This window comes from Macaca fascicularis, chromosome 5 (genome assembly GCF_037993035.2).
Source record: "Macaca fascicularis isolate 582-1 chromosome 5, T2T-MFA8v1.1".
In the NCBI taxonomy this organism is placed as follows: Eukaryota; Metazoa; Chordata; class Mammalia; order Primates; family Cercopithecidae; genus Macaca; species Macaca fascicularis.
In genome coordinates, this window is record NC_088379.1 from 40,404,296 (window position 1) to 40,417,972 (window position 13,677).

A 13,677-nucleotide genomic window follows, 5' to 3' on the forward strand; every position below is an offset into this window, starting at 1 on the left:
ATGATAATGAGAAAGAGCATCTATTTTTGGTTTTAAGGACAGAAGTACTTCCCGCCTGTTGCTCAGAGCAGCGACACTTCTAGTTAGCTTTAGCACAAAACAGATGCCCCAGCACTCTTTATCATGGTGACAAGAGGAACCTGCAAATAGAAAGATTTCATCTCAGAACTTCCACATACTCTCAATCTTGATTTATCAACAAAGAACATGAGGTGTCTGAAACAGAAAAATACTAATTCTACCATATGAAGGTAAATATTATTATTTTTTTAAAGGATTTTCATAAAGTCTAGATTAGAAATTAGATCAGGCCCAGCGTGGTGGCTCATGCCTGTAATCCCAGCATTTTGGGAGGCCATGGTAAGTGGATCACCTGAGCCCAGGAATTCAAGACAAGCCTGAGAAACATGGCAAAACTCGTCTCTACAAAAAAGTATCTGGCCATGTGCCTGTAATCCCAGTTACTTGGGGGGCTGAGGCAGGAGGGCTGCTTCAGTCCAGGAGGGCGATGCTGCAATGAGTCGTGTTCGGGACACTGCACTCCAGCCTGGGCGACAAGAGTGACACTCTGTCTCCAAAAAAACAAACAAAACAAAAGAAATCACATCAGATTCCCCTACAGTCATACAAAACCTTTAAAATTTGAATTGATTGCCCTTTGACTTTACAATGGTTGAACAAGACCCAAAAATAATTTTTCAGTAATCTTTGATACATGTTAATAATATATTAAACATAATTTTAATAAATCAGCTGTTATTTCTAAAATTGAAGTATTAATGAAATTTAAGAAAAAAAGTTGAAAGACAATATTTGGCCTTGATTCTGCTGTGGTGTTTACGTGTTCAATGATGTAAGCTTCTGGCACATAAAACTTTCTGCATTTTGTAAGAGGTACTCTGGGTGGTTTGAGCAAGGGAATGGAGAAGAATATCAAGGTCCAACATTATTCACGGAATCTACAGACATGCCTCACGGAAGCTCAGTTCCCTACAGAACATAACTAGGACTACTGAATAAAGTGGCTCTTAGAAAAGAATGTTTTTTTCCAGCTTGGACCCAACTCAAGTCAAGCTAATAGGAAATCTAAGAAATAGATCTAATAGGAAATCACCCAACTGTGATTATGGCTCCAGGCAATGAAGGTCATTATTTTTTGTAATGGTGGAAATACTATGTTAGCTTGTGCCTAGGTTTGAGGTCAGACTTGGAATGTATACTTTAGAGATAACTGACCTTTTTTTCTAGTATATTCTCAAACCAAGAAATAGTATCACTTAGTTCATTTTGACAGTGAGAGTAATAATCTCCGAACAAAACTGAAAAGTACAGAGTAACCAAATGAACCCTTCCTTAATGGACCAGACGACCACATATCTAAATTGAACTGAAATCTCACAAGTTGATCAGCAGGGATTATCAATTACATGTGATAGATAACAATCCTGTGCTTATCTCCATTCTCTCCCAAAACCACCCCTAAATGACAGTAAGTGAAAGGCAGAGATAAGTTCATGAGAAGAAAGAGAATGCAGGAGGACAAAATTCATGGAAAACATTTTTGGAAAATCGAAAACAACTGGCCCAATGATGAGTGAATTTTCAAAGCAGAGGCAGACAAAACTTAAACGTCTACAGACAGAATTGTCAGGAAGTAACAAGCCAGTATGCAGCAAAGAACCTGAGGAAAGTGCAAGTTAAGACACGGTTAAGTGGGGTTTGGATGAGAAGACAGGGTGGAGATGGCACTGAAAATTGGGGGATTGCTTGCAAGTCATTTTAAGGAGTAAAACTCCATATCCTTGCTAAACCATGAAGCTTGCTATGCCCCTCCTCCCACCTCAGCAAAGGTTAAACTTGAGAGGATGTGCACTGTTCTGACAATAGGAACACTGACTGGGTGGAGGGACCAACTGAAAAAGAGAAGGACTAAGTGGAGCTATGCACTCCACAGCCCCTTCCTCTGCTGGGTTCCCAGAGCACTGGCCAGTAGGAGATTGGTACTGGAGACTTCTGGAGAAACTAACCTTCCCAAGAAAAGAGATCTACAGATACCAAAACTGGAAGGCGACTTCTGAAAAGAGGTGGTCATCCTATGCGAGGCCACCAATTGACAAAGCCTTGCTCAGTGCCTTCTCATGAATAAAGACAACAAGATGAACACCAAACATGTGAAATAGGGTCCAGCATGACAGATAGGAACTTCAGGAGGGAACAGGGTCAATGCAGGGAGAAGACTTCAAATATACATAATTAAGAACCCCAACAGGGTAAAATATATTGCATCCACAAAGCAATAAAGAATGGATGCTGTAAAATAGAGATATTGTGAGAATAAGAAAAAGCTCCTAGGAATTAATATTATAATCACAGAAATAAAAAAATCAACAGAGAGGTTAATAGATAATAGAGGTAAACGTTCCCCTAAAGTAGAACAAAAAGATACAAGGATAAAAATCAGGATTTTTTTTTTTTTTTTTTTTTTTGAGACAAAGTCTTGCTCTGTGGCCCAGGCTGGAGTGCAGTGGCATAATCATAGCTCACTGCAAATTCGAATCCTTAGGCTCAAGCGATTCTCCCACCTCAACTTCCCAAGTAACTAGGATTACAGGCGCATATCACCACATCCAGTTCTTTCTTTTTTTTTTGGAAGAGATAAGGACTCACTATGTTGCCCAGGCTTGTCTGGAACCCCTGGGCTCAGGCAATCCTCCCACCTTGACCTCCCAGAATGCTGGGATTACAGGTGTGAGCCCATACACAGCCAGGGATTTAAAAAAAACAAAAAAACAAAAAAACACAATAATTACGTTGGAGGAAAAATCCAAGAGTTCCAGCATCTGACAAACAGGAGCTCCAAAAAAGAGAGAACAGTCTTCACAATGAATGAAAAAGTGACATACCAAGGTATATTACAAGGAAAGCTCAGAACACTGGGGGATTTTTAAATAGCCTAAAAGCATCCAAAAAGAAAAGAAACAAGACATATAACAAGTAAATATAGTCAGAAGAACATGCAACAATTCTGTAACAAAATTGGAAGCAGAAGAAAATGGAACAAGCCCTCTCAACTCCCAAGGAAAGTAATCTCCAACTTTAAATTAGATATCAATCATATGTAAGGGGAGACCAAATGATATTTTGACACATGCCAGATCTCAAAAAAATTCCATCTACACACGCTTTCTCACAAAGCAGCCAGGCAATGTGCCTCCCCAAAAGAGGGTCAAAACCAAAAGAGATTACATCCAGTAAACAGGTCAATCAAGAATTCCCAATGTGATTGGTGAGGACAAATTCCAGGTCAACAGCTGTGCACAGGCCTCAAGAGTAAACAGTCCAGAACAGAGTGAGCAAGCAGAGAGCCCAAGAAAAATGTCACATGCACACACATAAGAACCAAGAGATGTGCTATTGTGTTTGACCTTATTTGAGAATTTGGGGATAAATAAGCAGTATATAAATAGAATACTAAGCAGCAAAATTTTTTTTTGGGGGGGAGGGGGACGGAGTCTCACTCTGTCACCCAGGCTGGAGTGCAGTGGCTCGATCTCGGCTCACTGCAAGCTCCACCTCCCAGGTTTACGCCATTCTCCCACCTCAGCCTCCTGAGTAGCTGGGACTACAGGCACCCGCCACCTCACCCGGCTAGTTTTTTTGTATTTTTTTAGCAGAAGACAGGGTTTCACCATGTTAGCCAGGATGGTCTCAATCTCCTGACCTCGTGATCCGCCCGTCTCGGCCTCCCAAAGTGCTGGGATTACAGGTTTGAGCCACCGCGACCGGCCAAGCAACAAAATTTTAACGTGCTATACAAGAAAGAAAATAAAATCACAGTATCCTGCATAGCTCGGCTGTGAAAAGCATTTACAGTGAAAACAAACTGAGATATAACTATCTTAGAGAGTACAGGGGCAGGTATTTAATGGAAGAAGAATAAAAGAAAGCTAAACCCTTCTCCTCCTCAATGGAATTCATGTTTAATGCCTAAAAGAGAAAAAAAATTCCAGAATTACCAATATATGCATATTAATCTGTTACAAGGAAGTAAATACCAAAAGAAGAGCTAAATGAACTGAAGAGTAGTTGCTTCTAAGAAGTGGAAAACGGCAATGCAAATCTGTGGGCAAGAATTTGTAAGCTATATACAAGTATAACTGCAATTGAAAAATGAACTTTTGAAAGGGTAGAAGTTGATCAATGAAACATATAAACCATCCAACTGTATAAGACAAATTGATAATGTGAAATTTCATTTTCTACTATAAACAAGGAAACAGATAAATCTTAATCTGCTCCTCCTAGTTACTCCTATTGTTAAAATTCAATTTAGTACATCTTGTTATTTAAGGACCACGATGTGAGGTCCAATATGCCTAAATCTTCACACCTCTAGCTTTAGTTAACACATAGTGAAGGGGACCCTGGACACCAGTGCGCAAAGAACAACTGGCCATCTTAGATAGAGTTCATTAACCACAGCTTCATATGGATAAACACCTTGGCCGCTGCAACATCTCCCCTTCTACCAGAGTCCTTACTGAAGCTTCTTATGGTGAGTTATATCCTTATGGGGGAAGAAGGATTGGCAACAGCCAGCATCTAAACTCTGTTCCACCATATTTAGGGAATTCCTCATCATGTGAGTTCTGATGAGAGCACATCTCTCAACACAGAAGCAAAAATGGCTAGACACTAACATTCCCAGAGTGTCTTGCAGTCAAGGCTTGCACATGGCTTAGCCTTGGTCAACCCTGAATCTAGAACCAGAGACACAAAGAGGCAGGAGCAGGAGGAAATTATCATGGGTGAGGGCAATGGCAACAACACTCACTGCTCAGAGGCAGCAAAGGCTGAAGTGACAGAGCTGGTGCCAAGTGTCCGATCCTGAAGAGATGGTCAGCATGAACACCAATGTCCAGTGTTCAGTGACAGGGTCTACCCGACATAGAACTAATCTTATTGTATGACCTTGGCTATGAATCTGGCTGTGTAGTCTCTATTTCGTGCCTGTCCTTTCCCCCAACTTCTGGTAAATTCAGAATGTACCCAATATCTTCTCAATAAATTACTTCTTTGCTTAAACTATTCAGCTAGTCTCTGTTGCTTCTATCCAAGAACCCTGACTGATACACTGCTCCGGGATACACAGGTAGAGATAGGTAGCCATCTATCGAAGTTAACAATGAAATGTTTGTTTCATAAGATTTCCAAGCAGAACTAAGAAGCTTTTCCACAGAGAAACATGGGGGAAGGTTATGTTTTAAGAAACAATTAAAACTGTTTCTGGAACATTAAAGGTGATCAAAGTTTTGGTAGGCTCTTTTTTTTTTTGACACAGAGTCTCGTTCTGTCACCAGGCTGGAGTGCAGTGGTGCAATCTCGGCTCACGGCAACCTCCACCTCCCAGGCTCAAGTGATTCTCCTGCCTCAGTCTCCCAAGTAACTGGAACTACAGGCGCACGCCACTACACCCAGCTAATTTTTGTATTTTTAGTAGAGACGGGGGTTTCACCATGTTGACCAGGATGGTCTCGATCTCTTGACCTTGTGATCCACCTGCCTTGGCCTCCCAAAGTGCTGGGATTACAGGTGTGAGCCACCGCGCCCGGCCAGCTCATCTACTCTTTATATTAGTTTCTACCATTAGCCAACCCATTCAAAGTTCTACACCACTAATTGACTTCACAACCACCTCACTCTGGAAATGTAAGCAGCTTGTGAATGGGGAGCTGCCACTGTTTGCATGTGGCCAGAAACACACTCACGATTCTTACTGTTGTGAGTGGGCAGAAGAGCAGTAGGTGGGGAAGAACAATTTTCTTTGTCTTTCCACTTAAACACAGCTTTCAGAGAGACGAGGCAGTTTGAAAACCAGTGGTCAGGAACTACACATGACTATGAAAATGCAAACTAAGGCATCCAAAGATTTACATTCAACTGTAGAAACATCAATATTGCTGAAAAGCTGCACCCATCGATTCAGTGTTCTGTGGCACATTTAGTTCCAAATCTGAGAACACTGAACCTGGGCAATTTATCTGCATATGCCTCAGGCTAACCACACAAATCTTACAGACAAAGCTAGAAGTTAAGATAGATAGCTTAGAATGCACTGTTGATGTGACCAAAAGGGCTTCATAAAAGAGTCAAATGCAGTAATGACATTACCAGAAATGTGGACGCAGAGAAGGAAAGTCTCTGTGGTGCCCCACTGTCTCTGAAAACTGAGGATGGCTTTCATGACAAAGAAGTAACCTTTTGTTAGCTGTACATGAGATCATACAAACCCGATAATGAGGGCTTGTAAAATAAGTGCAAAGCTTGATGCCTGCATATAATTTTCCCTCCTGTGGTGTTATTTCATAAAGATTTGTCAACAGATCAATCCCTCAGTCACAAGAGTCAGGCTACACATCACCTTGGGGGAAAATTATTTAATTTCAGTTGGTGATGTAAATGCTACTTTTTTTTTAGACTGAGCGGCATGATCTTTCCTCACCACAACCTCCGCCTCCCAGGTTCAAGAGATTCTTCTGCCTCAGCCTCCAGAGTAGCCAGAACCACAGGTGCCTGCCACCACACCAGGCTAATTTTTGTATTTTTAGGAGAGATTTTTGTATTTTAGGAGATATTTTGTATTTAGGAGATATTTTTGTATTTTAGGAGTTTCACCATGTTGGCCAGGCTGGCCTCAAACTCCTGACCTCAGGTGATCCACTTGCCTCAGCCTGTAAATGCTACTTCAAATTCCATCAATTGCCAAACTATCTTTACCATACATTCTTCTATGTAGTCAGTTCTCTTGAAATAGCTAATGGCCACTAAAACAAGAGTTTCATTCCACAGCTGTCCAAGTGAGTTACGCTATGCTCACATTGTATTTTGAAGAGCTGAGATAAATTTATCTCAGTCAATCCCAGATTATTCCTCCCTTGTTTCATTTGAAGATCACACAACAGGACAGTGGTTCGCACAGCAGTGTGTGTGTGTGTGTGTGTGTGTGTACACGTCTGTGAAACTGTACAATCTAATCACCACAGCTCTGCAAAGAACACAGCACAATTCTATTCAGGTTTCAGAAATGGAAAAAAAAATCTCAAGAAATCATTCTCAAAAGCTGTTTCCAGAATACCTTCTTGGGAAGTTTAAAAATTGGGTCCACTTTGTAATGCACGAGTATAAAGGAGGTAAATTCATAGCTTGCTAATGACCTTTTAATGCTAGAACCATAAATGGCTATTTCCAAAACATATTCACTGTATCGAATGCCTGATTTGATATTTAGTTATGTAAAAATTTTTTCCATCTCAACGAAGCCTTAAGGCAGCCTCCAAAAATTTATACAGAGGGGTTTTACCTTGTCCAGTGAAGGTTCTACTTCCAACCATCACAAGTACCAGAATTTTAAACTTTTACTATAAAAATCTCTATGGGATTATATAATCTTTCAACCATCTTCTTAACTTGAAACTTTTTTAACTAAACAAATATGACAAGACAGAATTAAAAGTGCATTGATCATAGAATGCAAACTGATAGTCAATGAAGTTCTAAGGAAAGTATAAATTAGTGAAATATTGTCATTCATTTAAAAAAGTACAATTAAAATCAAATCAAATGAACTACTGATACTTTGACACCTACTACAAACACAGCAGATTGTAGCAGGTATAGAAAGGAAAAAGACATGGGACACAGTTACTGGCAACAGGGAACTTAGTATGTTGGAGGAACATGACACCGAACTCTATACAAACATTGGATCACATACATCACAGAATGCAGGTTTAGACTTAAAAGGAAGTTGGATAGGTCAGGTGGAGCCATTTTCTGTCAGATAAACCTATTAGACACATTTTAAAAATGTAACATGGTATGTCCACACCTCCTATCTTAAAAGAATACCAATCAACAATCCTCTCAAAGTAAATTACATGCAACTAAGAAACTTTAACCTTTATCTTTCCAACATCCCTCATCACACAGTATTTATTTTTGATAAGTCTAAGTCTCCCACTATACAACAAAATATCAAACATCGCGGGATGTCCTATTTAACTTTGATTCCTGAGCTCTTGGAACCTACAGAACGCATAATGATCCAATGTATTCTTGGTGAATACATAGTTGAATGAATGAATGAATGAATGAATGAATGAACAGTGTTATAATAGCAGCTGTTAATTTGGATTTATTTGAATATAAAGATTGATTCTTCACAGCAAAACACAGTTCAGGAGGCTTCTACAAAGTTATGTTTCTTCCTTTCTTTCTTTCTTCCTTTTTTTTTTTTTTTTTAAGACTTGGGGGTCCTGCTCTGTCACCCAGGCTGAAGTACAATGATGCAACCAGAGCTCCCTGCAGCTTCAAACCCCTGGGCTAAAGAGATCCTCTCCGAAGTTATATTTCATAAAACAAATGGCCAAAATTAATGATAAAATTAATTTAAAAAGTTGTTAATTGAAGCATTATTCACAAAAGGAAAAATGGCAACAATCTAAATTTTCAGCACCTGGGCGGCACGCAGTTTTATTACGGTCATACACTGATAGATTATGGAACTATTAAAAATGACAGGCTGCGCACGGTGGCTCACTCCTGTAATCCCAGCATTATGGGAGGCCAAGGCGGGCAGATCACTTGAGGTCAGGAGATCGAGACCATTCTGGCTAACACGGTGAAACCCCGTATCTACTAAAAATACAAAAAATTAGCTGGGCATGGTGGCGGGCGCCTGTTGTCCCAGCTACTTGGGAAGTTGAGGCAAGAGAAGGGTGTGAACCGGGGAGGCGGAGGTTGCAGTGAGGAGAGATCGTCCCACTGCACTCCAGCCTGGGCAACTGAACAAGACTTTGTCTCAATAAATAAATAAGTAAATAAATAAGACAAATATGAAGGCCTGAAACAGAGAGAAATTAAGATATAACAGGAATAAAAAATGAGTAGACCAAAGTAGTATGTATGCTATAGCTACAAACGGATAAAAATATGTACACATGTAAAAAGACTAGAATGAAATACATACAAAATATATTTGTTAAAGTATATAGGTTTATGGCTTACAGGTGATTTTTTTTCCACTCTAAACTTTTTGTAGAACTGCTACATTGTGGACGGGTGTGGTGGCTCACACCTGTAATCCCAGCACTTTCAGAGGCCAAGGCAGGCGGATCACTAGGTTAAAAGATCAAGACCATCCTGGCCAACATGGTGAAACCCCATCTCTACTAAAAATACAAAAATTAGCTGAGCATGGTGGCCCACACCTATAGTCCCAGCTACTCAGGGGCTAAGGCAGGAGAATCACTTGAACCCAGGAAGTGGAGGTTGCAGTGAGCTGAGATCACGCCACTGCACTCCAGCCTGGAGACAGACTCCGTCTCAAAAAAAAAAAAGAACAACAACAACTGTTACATTGCCATTTACAGGTCCTGTTGTAAAGGTAGAAGTTTCACAGTAAGTTTCTAACAGTAATTATTACAGTGATCATTAACAGGAACTTATTTCACCAAATCTAACTGCTACTGACTAGAAGATACACCAGTATTTTACGTACTATTAATAAAAATAAAAGTTATGTTACATTCATAGGCCTTAAAAATAATAATAAAAATAAAAATGCTGCCAATCATAGCTGTAAAATGTCAGTGATTGCAAGATATATCAAATTTCAAAGATATTAAAATGTGAAAAGATATGTGTCTTAGAATCAATAAAAATACGTATTATAAAGTTGTAATATAAAAATATTTTATTTGTAAAAAAGTGATCATTTGTAGTGACTAGATAACAAACTAATAAATCTATGAAAACTTTGATAGAAATCTCTTAAAGAAACAGGCTGGGCATGGTGGCTCACGCCTGTAATCCCAGCCCTTTGGGAGGCCGAGATGGGCGGATCACCTGAGGTTGGGAGTTCAAGACCAGCCTGACCAACATAGAGAAACCCTGTCTCTACTGAAAATACAAAATTAACCGGGCGTGGTGGCGCATGCCTGTAATCCCAGCTGCTCAGGAGGCTGAGGCAGGAGACTCACTCGAACCCAGGAGGCGGAGGTTGCAGTGAGCATTTCAGCCTGGGCAATAAGAGTGAAATTCAGTCTCAAAAAAAAAAGAAAAGAAAGAAAGAAAGAAAGAAAAAAGGAAATAAATGGCTTGATTCACAAATAGAAGTTTTATGTAAGAATTCTGAAAATAAAATACACAAGACATTGCACCACAGAGGACAAGTGTTCATCATGCCTCTGAGATAAAATGTTTCTGGTCCAAAAGAATTGAGTAAATGAATTATCAAAAAGAAATAGAATTGCTTGCTTTGACAGCACATATACTAAAATCAGAATAATACAGAGAAGATTAGCATGGTCCCTGCACAAGGATAACACGCGAATTTGTGAAGCATTCCATATTTTTAATCAGTACATACACATATATCAAAGCATTATGTTGTACTCCTTGAATATATATAATCTTTGTTAATTTTTTTTTTAAAAAAGAAAACATAACTAGAAAATTCTTGACTTCTGAGGAGCAGGGAAGAAATGAAGGGAGAAATTAAAGTAAGCCAAGAAGCCTGAACAAGATTCTCAGCTTCAGTATAAAGTAAGTCATTAAATGATTTGTTTGAGTGGCATTTCCTTGAAAATAAGACTGAAGCTGACAGCCAGGCACAGTGGCTCACGCCTGTAATCCCAGCACTTTGGGAGGCTGAGGTGGGTGGATCACAAAGTCAGGAGACTGAGACCATCCTGGCTAACATAGCGAAACCCCAACACCACTAAAAAATACAAAAAAATTGGTCAGTCGTGGTGGTGCACACCTGTAGTCCCAGCTAATTGGGAGGCTGAGTCAGGAGAATGGCATGAACCCGGGAGGTGGAGCTTGCAGTGAGCCAAAATTGCGCCACTGCACTCCAGCCTAGGCGACAGAGGGAGACTCCATCTCAAAATAAATAAATAAATAAAAGACTGAAACTGCCTATGGCACATAATCACAGAGGTCACTCACTGAATTACAATAACATCAATTTTTTTACATGCTCTGTCTCAAAAAAAAAAAAAAAAGACTGAAACTGCCTATGGCACATAATCACAGAGAAGGTCACTCACTGAATTACAGTAACATCAAATACGGTGTAGAGAGGTAATGAGTCTACATGTTCAGTGGAATATCATGATTCAGAAAATCAGAATTAAAATTTGTAATTTTCAGACCACCGGTCCTCTAAGCTTTTCTCCCTAAGTTCACTCTTTGGCTTTTCATTTAATATAATTATGACAATTAATTAATGTCACCTAAACTTTTAGCAGTTCAGCATGAAGAAAACATAAGAAACTTTCCAGTTGGTTATCAAATCATGGGACACTACCTTAACTATCCATGAGAGTGTAACCACAATAATGCAACAAATAATAAGAACAAACTACAATAAGTAGTAAGACAAAGGCATTATCCAAGGAACAAAAAATGGCAGAGACATTCAAGTTCATTATTTTAAAGTGCTGATTATTTAAACCCTTCATGCATCTACATATGTAAGGTAAAGGTGCCTTTTTCATTGCCAAACTACAAAAACAAGAAAACCGAAGTCTAATACTGAAATAATCTATGATGATTTGTATAATAATAATTTATAAATGAAAGTCATAAAAGCCAACCTCCCAGAGAAATCAACAAAACCAAGAGGCGGTTCTTTGAAAAGACTGATAAAATTGACACTCCTGTAGGTAGACTGAGAAAAAGAAGACTAACTAAAATTAGAAGTGAAAAAGGGGACATTACTACTGTTTCTACAGCAATCAAAAGGATTATAGGAGTATAATTACCAACAAATTAGATAACCTATATGAAAAGAACAAATTCCTAAACACAAAACCTACCAAAACTGAATCATGAAAAAATAAAAAACCTGAACAGATCTATAACTAGTAGAGACATTGATTAGTAATCAAAAACCTCCCAACAAAGAAAAGTCAAAGAGAGATGGCTTCACGGCTGAATTCTATCAAACGTTTAAAGAAGAATTAACATCCATCTTTCTCAACAACTCCAAAAAACTGAAGAAGGAACACTTTCAAACTCCTATCAGACCAGCATTACCCTGATACCAAAGAAAAACAATTACACTATTAAGAAAAAGAAAACTGCGGGGCCGGGCGCGGTGGCTCAAGCCTGTAATCCCAGCACTTTGGGAGGCCGAGACGGGCGGATCACAAGGTCAGGAGATCGAGACCATCCTGGCTAACATGGTGAAACCCCGTCTCTACTAAAAAATACAAAAAACTAGCCGGGTGAGTTGGCGGGCGCCTGTAGTCCCAGCTACTCGGGAGGCTGAGGCGGGAGAATGGCATAAACCCGGGAGGCGGAGCTTGCAGTGAGCTGAGATCCGGCCACTGCACTCCAGCCCGGGCGACAGAGCGAGACTCCGTCTCAAAAAAAAAAGAAAAAGAAAAAGAAAACTGCAAACCATTATTTCTCATGAAAATTGTGCAAAAATCCCTAGCAAAAGAATACTAAACCAAATTCAACAGTTTATTGAAAGGATTATACACCATCATCAAGTGGGACTTATACCTGGAATGCAAGGATAGTTCAACATATGAAAATTGATCAATGAAATGCACCACATTAACAGAACAAAGAGGAAAAAACACATCATCATCATCATCTCATTTGATACAGAAAGAGCATTTGACAAAATTCAGCAATCTTTCATGATAAAAAACACTCAACAAATTAGGAATAGAAGGAAACTATCTCAGCATAATAAAGGTCACATATGAAAAACCCACAGCTAATAGCATACTCAATGGTTAATGACTGAAAGCTTTTCCTGTAAGATCAAAAGGAAGAAAAGAATGTCCACTTTCACCACTTCTTATCAACATAGTAGTAGAAGTCCTAGCCAGAACAATTTGGCAAGAAAAAAAATTCACCTAAATTGGAAAGCAAAAAGTAAAATTATCTTTGTTTGCAGATGACATAATCTCACAGGTAGAAACCCTTAAAAATTCCACATGAAAAAAAAAACCTGTTAGAATAACATAAAAATCAAATAAATGGAAAAGGCTGGGCATGGTGGCATGTATCTATAGTCTTAGCTACTCAGGAGGCTGAGGTAGGAGGATTGCTTGAGCCCAGGAGTTCAAAGCTATAGAGAATTGTGATCACACCACTGCACTCCAGTCTGGGAGACAGACTGAGGCCCTTCCTCTAAAAAATAAATAAATAAATATTGATGAAATAAAAAATGAATGGAAAGACATCCTGTGTTCATAGATTAGAACACTTAATATTGTTAAGTCATCTATACTACTTAAAGCAATGCAATTCCTATTAAAACACCAATGATGTTTTCTGTAGAAACAGAAAAATCAGCATTTATTCTCTTTTGAAATATACCTTAAAACTTATCAACAATCACCTCTATTTAATCTATAAAGTATATTCAACATCACAAATCAGAAGCTATTAAATCCATTCAGATACAGAGGATTCAATTTTTTTTTTCTTTTCTTTTGAGATGGAGTCTTGCTGTCTCACCCAGACTGGAGTACAGTGGCACAATCTTGGCTCACTGCAACCTCCACCTCCCAGGTTCAAGTGATCCTTCCAACTCAGCCTCCCGCATTCCTGGGATTACAAGCATGCACTGCCATGCCTGGCTAATTTCTT

General features: G+C 39.1%; 1 protein-coding gene and 1 non-coding gene across 48 annotated transcripts in view; one reads left to right on the top strand and one right to left on the bottom strand.

Moving 5' to 3' along the window:
• APBB2 (amyloid beta precursor protein binding family B member 2) overlaps positions 1 to 13,677 on the bottom strand; it is a 409,320-nt gene that overhangs the window by 262,301 nt on the left and 133,342 nt on the right. The window lies entirely within an intron of this gene.
• On the top strand, positions 10,314 to 10,416 carry LOC123573705 (U6 spliceosomal RNA). The gene has a single exon (XR_006698447.2). It is a non-coding gene; the product is annotated as a U6 spliceosomal RNA (small nuclear RNA).